This window comes from Aptenodytes patagonicus, chromosome 15 (genome assembly GCF_965638725.1).
Source record: "Aptenodytes patagonicus chromosome 15, bAptPat1.pri.cur, whole genome shotgun sequence".
Taxonomy (NCBI): domain Eukaryota; kingdom Metazoa; phylum Chordata; class Aves; order Sphenisciformes; family Spheniscidae; genus Aptenodytes; species Aptenodytes patagonicus.
In genome coordinates, this window is record NC_134963.1 from 10009075 (window position 1) to 10019561 (window position 10487).

A 10487-nucleotide genomic window follows, 5' to 3' on the forward strand; every position below is an offset into this window, starting at 1 on the left:
ATCATATTCAGAGCAAATGACTGCAGCTTCCAGATGCAGGAGTACCAGAACTAGTCATGAACTTATGTTATTTAGAAGAGAAATACTTCAAGAAACAGATTCCTTAACAGCTACGGCTATAACTGCCTCCAGTTGGAGACTCAGCCTGGCAGTGACAGCACCACCAGCATCACCTTGAAGAACCCACCTCTGGCTCAGCGGCGGGTGGCATCTTTCCCATCACCTCCACCTAACCGCAGGTTGTACAAATGCTGGTACAACCACAGAAGCTACTTGCCTGGAAGCAGCCTTCACAAGCTCACCGAGTTACCGAGCACTAGGTAGAGAGGCCTCTGTGAGGGCATGTCTCATCAGGCACAATCTCAAGGAGCATTAGCAAGACTAAAGAATGCGCAAGTCAAACAATAGCTGTCTTTTCTGTCCATTTATTATGCATGAAAAAATGGAAACACAAAGCTGTTAATGATCTTCCCAGAATGATACTGAGAGTCTGTAACAACGAGGAGAATCCATGACGAGACATCCTCTCAGTCCAACTAAAGTGGTTTCTGCCTATAATATCCTGTGAAGCTAAATAACCTCATGAAAAAAATGAAATTATTTTAAAGGAAACTATGATGGTAATTTCTGGAGTACGTTATTATTTAATTCCTGCTATCATGAGAACTACATAAGGCAGTAAAACATCATTAGGTAAGAGAAAGAACCACAGAACAAAACTGAGTCACTCTGGCACTCAAACCACAGATAAAAAAAGATTATTATGATGATACCAACACACAAAAAGTACTCATTAAAAAGCCATCCCCACTTTCCAATCATGACTGCTCTTCTCCTACTAATATAGTGGAAGGTGATGGCAATGCACATATTTAGGCTGCCTAACACTTCGGTTTAGATGGTACTCATACATACTAAACCAATGCTAAAGAAGAAGCAGAAGTTCCTTAGTGCAGTGGAACAAAAAAGGTTCTAATGAAGTGCAGAAAAGGATCTAGCAGAGACAATTTAAGGTGGGAGCTCATGTAGTTCTAATAAAGAAAAAGGTGGCACAAGCTTCTCAGCATCACTTCTCCAAACCAGCATAGGGCACCAGAAACCAGCTCCTACTACAGAGGTCACATTAGACAGAAGGTCCCACAATATCTGCTTCAGATTTGACTCAGCAATTAATTGCCTTCACTAGTGAAAAAGCCGCCTCCTCCTCTTGCAGAAGGTGCTCAAGATTCAACCTTACTGACCATTCAAGGTGAGCGTTAAAAACACACACAATTTTGTTCGGTCTTTTTCTTTTCAAGAACAAATGAACTCCCAACCCCCCAAAGTAAACAGTAAGTTGAACACACAGAAAAAACTACATTGCAAGAATGTTTATCTTCCAAGATCAAGCTTGCTAAACTTAGTCCTCTGCAGAGCCAGAACATTTAGCAAATAAAATAAGTGCCCATACACGCTGAAAGATCTGACTGTCTGAACAGCACATCACTATCCAGAAAACGGTAGGAAGTAGATTCCCATTGAGTTCCAATAAGATGAGTGAGAAGAGATAACAGCAAATCCAAATTCTGCTCCAGGGCAAGAGAACAAGGGAAAACAATGTGGTACAACAGCATGAAGAAAATGCTTGATCAAAGAACAATGAATCTTACACCACAGAGCTTGTCAGTTTGTATGTAATCTATCTTATTTAATGCTACACAATTCAAATAAATATGCCTTATATAGATGATGTCTTGAGTGGCAAGTCCATAATTAAGACACCTTTTTAAGAAAAATCTTTATAACTTTCAAAAAAATACTTTGTGTGATATGCAGCATTTTTATATTTTAAATTATCTAAATAGCTCAAGATACTCAATGAAGCATCAGAAAGAGAGAAGGAAAAAAAAAAAAAAAAGGCAAGCAGAAAAATTGGCATTCCAAATGGATTCTGAATCAAAGTGACAGTTACTTATTCTAAATACAGGTTTCCAAAATCAGCTTAAATCTGTAACTGAGCTTCCCTTTCTATGAAAACATCTGTACAACATCTTGTATTCTTATCTGTAAAATGGCTTTATGTTTTTTTCACTCCATATTCTGGGGTATTATTGTTTTTCTGTAATAGAAACTGTCTTCGACAGGAGTCCAAGAACAGATAAAGAATATGAAGTTTCTCCCCGTAACCTCCATGCTCCTAGCAGCTAGCACTTCAGCTAGTCTGCACTACACTTCTGAGTAGACATGAAACCTTGCCAAGCCATACACAACCTTCACCCAATCGGAACTGAATTTTAAAAGAAATAGTGTGGAAAGAAATGAAAGGCCACCAAAACTGAAAGTTTAAGCCACCATAGGCTGTGCACAACAGCTATCCAGGCCACTAGATTTTGTTAAGCCGGATTTTGTCTTCATAAATTGTTATGAAGTATTACTGGGAGTACATCTTCACAGATACAAGAAAACATTGCCTTAAATCTCAGCAACATAATATATACACCGCATAAGCGGGACATCAGTAAACCAGACAATGACTCAGACTATTCCCCCCCTTAAACCTGCAGGTAAATGAGAGAAACACTACTTGATCGTCAGTTACAGAATGGTCCATGGAAACACACGCTCACTCGGGGGACTGCCGGCTAAAATATGCCTATGCAATTTTGATGCCTCAATGAAAACAAAAACACTGCCACCACCCAACAGACACACTGCTAAAGTTACCCTCCATCTAGCAGAAGCAATACACAGGAAATCCTACAAACTTTTGTTGCTTCTGTCATTTTCAACATCCTGCAGTTTTTGAAGTCTAGCATTTACTCTGTGTTAATTATGAGGGTATCTAGCCTGACATCTACTTTAGTCTAAAGTACTCCTACAAGTGTCAGTAAATACTATTCTGACAGATAGGGTTTTAATTTCCTCTGATAAATCTATATTATAGGGGAAAAAACCCAACCAAGTTAGATTTTCACAAAGTAATAGGTAAAATATTAGTCAAACTTCCAAATTTTTAAATAAAATTCTAGAAGGGCTTTTTAGATGTTCATGGAAATCTATTTTTATATCATAAAAAAAAGCTCTAACTTATCTAAAAGCATAAATACTTCAAAAGAAATAAATACCTTGAACATAAAACCATAACTTACAGCACTATTCTATAAAAAGACAACCACAGTTTAGTAAATTTCCTAATGGAATATATGTCTAAGCTTCTGGAGTATACTGTTTTGAAAATATTTTACTACTTTGGTTTTTCATTGTAATTACAGACAAAAATATTTAAAATATGAACTTATCAACAGGAAGGAAACTGATTTGGGGTTTTTGTTGTTTTTTTTAAACTGGAGCTTATATAAAATTTTCTAATGAAAGAGATGTCTTTTCTAAAGAATTTTCTAAAAATGAGAAGCAACTGTGAGCTTCCAACACTGAACTTGGAGATCTGCAATTGTAACATCAGATCCACCCTAATTTGAGCTATGCTACACGTTGCTAAAAATTGTAACAAGAACTTGGCAACCCATAGCTAAATTTAAACAGTACTTTTTGGTTCATACATAATTTTAAAAACTAAAGGTTATGCAGACCAAATTATGCCCTCACTTACACGTTTGCAAAATACTTCAGTTAAGAAACAAAATTCTACTTTCAAGAAAATACTCCAAAACCAAGAAAGAACTAAGTTGTACAGATGTTATTTTTAAATCCTATTGAGAAACTAACCTGATTTCACTGCAAACACACCGCAAAATAGTATTTGGATCACGTATGTAATGCAATCTTTTCATATATCTAGTGCCAAATACAATTATTTACAATAATTGAAAAGCTATGAGCAATTATTTACAATAATTGAAAAGCTATGAGCAATATGCATCAAGTTATTGCAAGTTCTTTATTCACACTTTCCTCAAATTGGTGACCTCAAACCTCTTCTCAGCCCTTCCTTAAGGAACGTCTCAAGTAACGATATTACACCAACTAGTGATGAATAAGGAGATAGAAAGAATGTCATGGTCTCTCTTGGCTATATATAACTTTTTATAAAAGCTCTTCAGTCATGCATAAGTCAGCCTGGGTTATTATTGCTCTCCCTCTCCTGGTTTTCTGATTATTATACCTGTTGGTTACACTGCATCTCAAATCAAACTGGAAGGTCACTGAGACTAGGTGACTCCTCCTGTGAGCACCTGGGTCCATGAGGTCCTTGATCCTTCTGGACTACACTGTACTAAAAGATAATAAAAACTGTGGTCCTTTCTATAAGGAGAGCAGTCTCCCAACACAGGATTATTTTATTTTCCGTTATATATACTATTTATTATATATAATTAAACCCTTCTTTTGTGAACTTCTGAGAAAACTGGAAGCAGGTTAATATTTCAAAGCTTCAGTCAGTTACATGTATGGCTTATTAAGAGGGATTTTCCCCAACGCACAACTGGTCAGACACGTTCAGGGTAAAGGATGGGTTTTACCTTATTCTAAAGGATTAACCACCAAATAGCTGGAGACAATTTATCTAAACTCTAAAATGGTATCCTGCAGCCTCTCTCTCAGGCGTCTGCTGGTGTTTCTTGATCCCAGGCATATCAATCGTCGGACTAGGAAATGTCTACAAAGTTATATTGGCAAGGACATTAGCAAGAGAGAAGACAGGGGACTGCATGAGTGTGGGCGTCACTCACGAATTTCCAGGCAAATTTGCCTAATGAATTCAAGATATTGGCAACACATTTGTCTTTCTCATTTTCTGACTGTGGCATACAACTTTCTGGGCTTCTCAGAGATCTAACCCAAACTGCTTTGGGCAGTACGCAGGTGAGCTACTGAAACGGTACACTAATGAAGCAAAGTGATAGTCAAATGTAAAACTAACTGCCCAGAGCACAGAAGAATCTTCAGCGTATTCTGGGAAATAAATAGCAGATGACACCCAATGTCAGTAAATGCAAAGTGATTGGGGGAAAAAAAAAAAAAAAAAAAAGATCCTTAGTTGTTATCACAATAACTGGCCCCAAACATACCTTTACCCCTCACAAAAGACATTTTAGAGTCCTTGGAGAAATTCTCCTGGAAACATGGTCTCCATGCTCATGAACAGTCAAAGAGACAAGTAACAGAATGAGAGTCTTTGGGAAAGGAGAAATAGGAAACAATTATGCCATTCTAAAAATCTACAATAGGAGGCAGATTTTAAATACCATGTTCGGTTTTGTTCCCACCACCACCACACAAGCACATAAAGATACATAAGTAGAAAATGTTAAGAGATAGATAACAGATAACCAGATATGGATCAATCTCCGTATCCAAAGAGAAACTAAGATAGACTATTAAAGCTGGAAAAGAATTGAAGGGAGTAAGTCAAAGGTCTATAAAAATCGAGAAAAGCACAGGGAAGATAAAGGGAACAATTATTCACTATTTCACAGAAACAGAGAGGCATCAAACAGGCAGAAGGTAAAAGAAAACCAACTGAAGTGACCTTACACATGCAGTATAGTTAAAATGCAGAATTATCCCAGGTGTTACAAATGACAATAGTAATAATGGATTCAAAAAAGTAATTAAAAACATGAAAGAAATTCACAGAAGTCTATTGAACATAAAAGTGAAATTACACATACATCTTGAATGTTCAGTAAGTTCTAACTGAATTTGCAAGTACTGTAAAGAACATTTAAATTTTAGAAAAAAACTCACTCTGAAATAAAGAACAGTGCTTTCATCATTAACAGCAAATGAAAGCAAACATAACATACTCCTCAATTCTTAAGATTTTAATTTTTAAATAAAGACAGAGACAAGATTCTGTCTAAAAGTTATGTTTGTAGCATAGATGGCTAGATCCACAGTAACAGACATGTTACAGATGCCTAAAACAGACCAATCGTCATACAACACTGACAGTCAGTTAGTTGGAAGTTAGAAAAAAATGTATGTAATATATATTGTATAATATATTTTAATATATATAAATAGATTATTTAGGTTTGTGTATTCAGAATGCTTCCATTGTAAGAGCAGCTGGAAGTCAGCATATACTTACTGAAACTTAGCACAATGATGTCAAACACACAGGCCATAGGCCACATATGCCTTGCATGATGCTTTTATGTAGCCTGCAAAACAGACTCAAACTGAACGGGGGACACAGCTTTTTCCTTTTCTCAGAAAAACAAAAATCTAGCTTCACTGGTCTCAGAGATAACCTTCAAAAGTAAATTAATGAAAGCAAATTCAAGTTTGCGTCTGAGCATGCTGAAAGCCTAAAACAAACCCAAACGTTCAAATTTTCCAGGTCCTTGCTAATCTCATTAGAGAGTGCCCTTATAGATCACGAACAGTCCCTCAGCATCAACATGCAGTATGTTACTGTCAATCATTTCAAAGGAAGAATATGAAAGAGTCAAAATTCTTAAAGAATGGGAGAAAGAGTAAAAACACAGTACAGAAGAAGTGGAAACTAATACAAAAATTGAGATGGAGAAGAACAAGAAATTAAAGTGGAAAGCAGCTCATTTTCTCATTAAGAGATAATCAGTATGACACTGAGACATAGAAAAGAAATAAAGGTTGACCTCCTAAGCCTAAAGAGTCGTTTGCTCCCACTGCCATCCAACAGATCTATCATTAATGTAAAAGAAAGATCTCTGCTAGCTAAAGGGAGCATAAAATCTGGAATTTAGTGAATTATTATTATTACTGAGAATAATAATTAAATTATAAATTATCAGTGAGGAATCCGACCTTTTCCTCTGAACTGTCAGCTAGCCACAGGCAGACAGACACAATAATGACGGACTGACGAATCAGTAATACAGCAAAAGCCAGGTCTGAACAGGAAAGTCACTTAATGAAGACTTGTTAGGGCAGCAGGTGAGCACGCTCCCTGGATTTTGTTGTCTGCAACAAACCATTCAATTTTTGTAGTACAACTGTTGTCTTCTCTGAAGAGATGTGTGCCATCTAGGAGTGCAGGTCTATCAGCACAATGGCAGTAACAGCATTCACTGATACACAGGTAGGTAGGTACTTCACCTGCAATCTCTCATTACAACATTCCCATCTCAAGTGACCTGCCCAGTAGGAATGGAAGTAACCGGTATCCAGGCAAGGAGGAAAGGATACGCAATGGACAAGGAAGAGGTTTTCAAATTCAGTCAAGAGGGGGATAATGTGATACAGTGAAGCAGCCAGAAAACAAGACTTGATCAATATCCAGCAGAAATATATACACAGAGTGATGCTGTTGCAGCAGTGGATTTCACCTCTTGAAAATTAAGATTTGGATAGTACAGCGTATCAGCAATAATAATTATTAATGATGTTATTACTAATAATAATCAGTAGTCTTATACACTAGTATGACCTAGGACTTCAAAAAACACGTCTGCGTGTTTATATCGGATAATCCCCCACACCCCCCTGCAAAAAAGGGAAGATTTCCAACCCTACTGCTGACAAAAATCTTTCAATATTCAAGGCACACCCATTCATCCATTTATCAAAAACTCTTTTCAAAGAACCTATAAAGGGTTTCATTAGCACCTGAAGAGCTCTTGTTCAACACCAGAAGAAAGCACAAGAGGGATGACATTGTCTGAGATTGTGCAAGCCTCCAAGAAAAATGAAAGACATCCAAAAATAAATATGAACAACTCCGAGAGGAAGGACAAGAAGGCACAGAAACCCAGTCATTTCACTTCTCCATTTACTGGGGACAACCAGGGATATCCCTATGGCGCAACATCAAACTACAGGAGCATGGGCTGCTGACAGGGATAACACATCTCAACCTTAATTGCCAATCCGTATTCCAGTGAATGAACAGAACCGCGTTAATGACATTTGCTGTTGTTCAAGATGCACTGACTGCATCCAGTCTCCAGATTCCAAATTCCGTCAGTAACAAAGGTCTTATAATCAAGTTACTGACAACTTTTTCAATGGCCGGCATGCCCAGTTGAGGTACAGTCTGCTTGAGAATGTGTGTCTGTACCATTAGTTCCAACAGGGTAATAAACTCTGCAGTGCTGCAAAGTACATCTGACACACTTACCTAAAAAGTTTCGAGATTTTAACCGGATAAACTTAGTTTTTGCTTATCCGGGAGCCCAGAGAGAACTTAATTTTCACGTCGATACCCGTGCTCTCTCGCATAAGGGTGCCCACTCCAGCGAACTGCAGGCTAAAACACGTACATGGAAATACTTCTCCACAGGCGACAACAGGTCCCGGCAGCTCACCCCACAGCCGCGGTCACGCCTTCCCCCACTGCCGCTGACCGCGCACAGATCCCTCGGCGACCGCCAAGCGCCGGCGCTCGGGCTGGACCGACGGCCGGCCGAGCTCCCCGCCCGCAGCGCTGCGCTCCGCCGGGCCCGCCGGCGGCGGGGCTGGGCGGGCGGCTGGCCCGGGCCCGCCGGCCGAGGCAGAGGCTCTCAGGAAGGCGGCGCCGCTCTCAGCCCGTCAAGAAGTCGAGGGCGAAGGGAGGCGAGCGCTCGGCCAGGCGCCCGCGGCTGTACCCGAGGCCTGGCGGCCCCGGAGCCCCGCCGGGCGCCCGCCGACCGCCCGCCGACCGCCGCCGCTTCCCCCAGCATGCCCGCGGCCCGCCGGGGGGGAACTGCCCCGCCGCCGCCCTGCCCCTCACCTCACCTCGCCTCGCCGCCGGCCGGGCTCCAGCCCGCCGTCCCGCTGGCCGCGGGGCCTGCGCCCTCCCCGCGCCTCGCAGGCTCCCCCTCCGGGCTGGGACAGCGGCCCGCCCGCGGGCAGGGATCGCGCCCGGCCCGGCCCGGCGGCTCCTTCCCGCCTCCTCGGCCGCCTGGCGGCGGGCCGGGCCGAAGGGCCGCTCCCGCCACCGCTACAGCACGCCGCCCGTCCGGCGTCAACTCACCCGGGGAGGCTCCGCGCCCCGCTCCCGCCGCCGCCGAGCCCGGCCCCCCGCTACGGCCCCCGGCGGGGCGGGCGGCGGCGCCTGTTGCTCCATCGCGCTCCGGCTCCTCCTCCTCAGGGGGCCGCCACCGCCCCCCGCCGGGCCGATCCCGCTCCGGCCGCCCGGCCCACGGCGCCACGTTCCGGGCCCGGCTCTGAGGGAACCGCACTGCCCCCGGCCCCGCCCCCGGGGCTGGGCTCCGGTCCGACCCCGGACGCCCCCCGCCCGACGGCGCCAGGCCCGCTCGACGCGGCCCTGCGCCGGACGTCCTGCGGCTGGAGCCCGGCCTCCCCGAGCCGGCGGTGGCCCCCCGCCCGAGGCAGGTCGTTCTGCTGTGCTCCGCTCCCGCCAAGGCAGCCCGCGCCTCTCCTCTGCCGGAGGTCCGGACACTCGGTGGCCTGGCGGGGCTGAGGGCGAGCCCGGCCTCCACACGGGCCACACAAAAGAAGTAAGCAGCCTGCCTCTTCAGCTGACTCGCCGCGAACACTTCCAAGCCCCATCTTCACGGAGAACACAGCTCCAAAATCGTTGTACCGCCATAAAGGTGGAAGACCATCTCCCAAAGGCAGCAGCAGCCGTAGCAACAGCTGCTTGAGGGTAAGCAGGGTTCCACATCGTACCCTCTGCAGACTCCAGGCAGTGGCATTGGTCACTGATGGCATCGCTCTTACCGGGCACAGCTAGGCTCATCCTTTGCCTTCTGATCACAGTTCTGACACCCGAACTGAAGCCTTCCAAATGCTGTAGACCCATGCCTGTTGAAATGAACAGGCAAGCAGATTATGCTGAAGACTCTCGTGCTGTGAATAATACATAGACAAGAAATTATCGTTTCTTTATTAAGTGAAAATTGGATGCCACTTTACCTTAGTGGAATTTAATAACGCCTCCCAAACTTACTATTTCATGGGGAAAATGTAAGGGTCTGAAACCTCAGAAAGCTTTCTGCAATAAAATGATGGACACACGGCCATCGGCTCAAAGGTTTGACTTCAAACGAGTGAGATCAAAATTAAGATTTCATTAGAAAGCAGGTCTTAGTCAGGACCCAGGGAAAGGATTCAAGCAAAGCAGTTAAAAAAAAAATTATCTAACAATAGTGGAATGTAAAAAAGACAGAAGAATAAATTATATAAGTTTTCTATTTCTATCTAAAGACCAATTACAGTTAATTTGCAGAATTAGGTGAATTGTCTGTAACGATGCAGGTCTTTTTAAAATCACTGGTAACCAAATCCCAAAGGTATTGGCTTTTGCAGTACACCAGATCACAAACCTAGCCCAACCACACCGAGTCCTTTATGATTCTTTTATCTAGCAAAGGGCAGCTGCATATTCCCTTTTACTTCAGATGAGCTACAGTAAGTACCAGAACTCTCTGAGGATGTGCCAATCAACCACACGCGTGCACCAGAAAGGGAATGGCATTAGAGGATAGACATGCATTTCTTCTGTTTTATCACCCCTGTGTATCTGGAGTGGATTTGAACCAGTGGTATTTTTTTCACCCAGATGCCCATAGATGTTCCTCCATCCAGTTCATTAAGAAAAATAAGAATGTACAAGA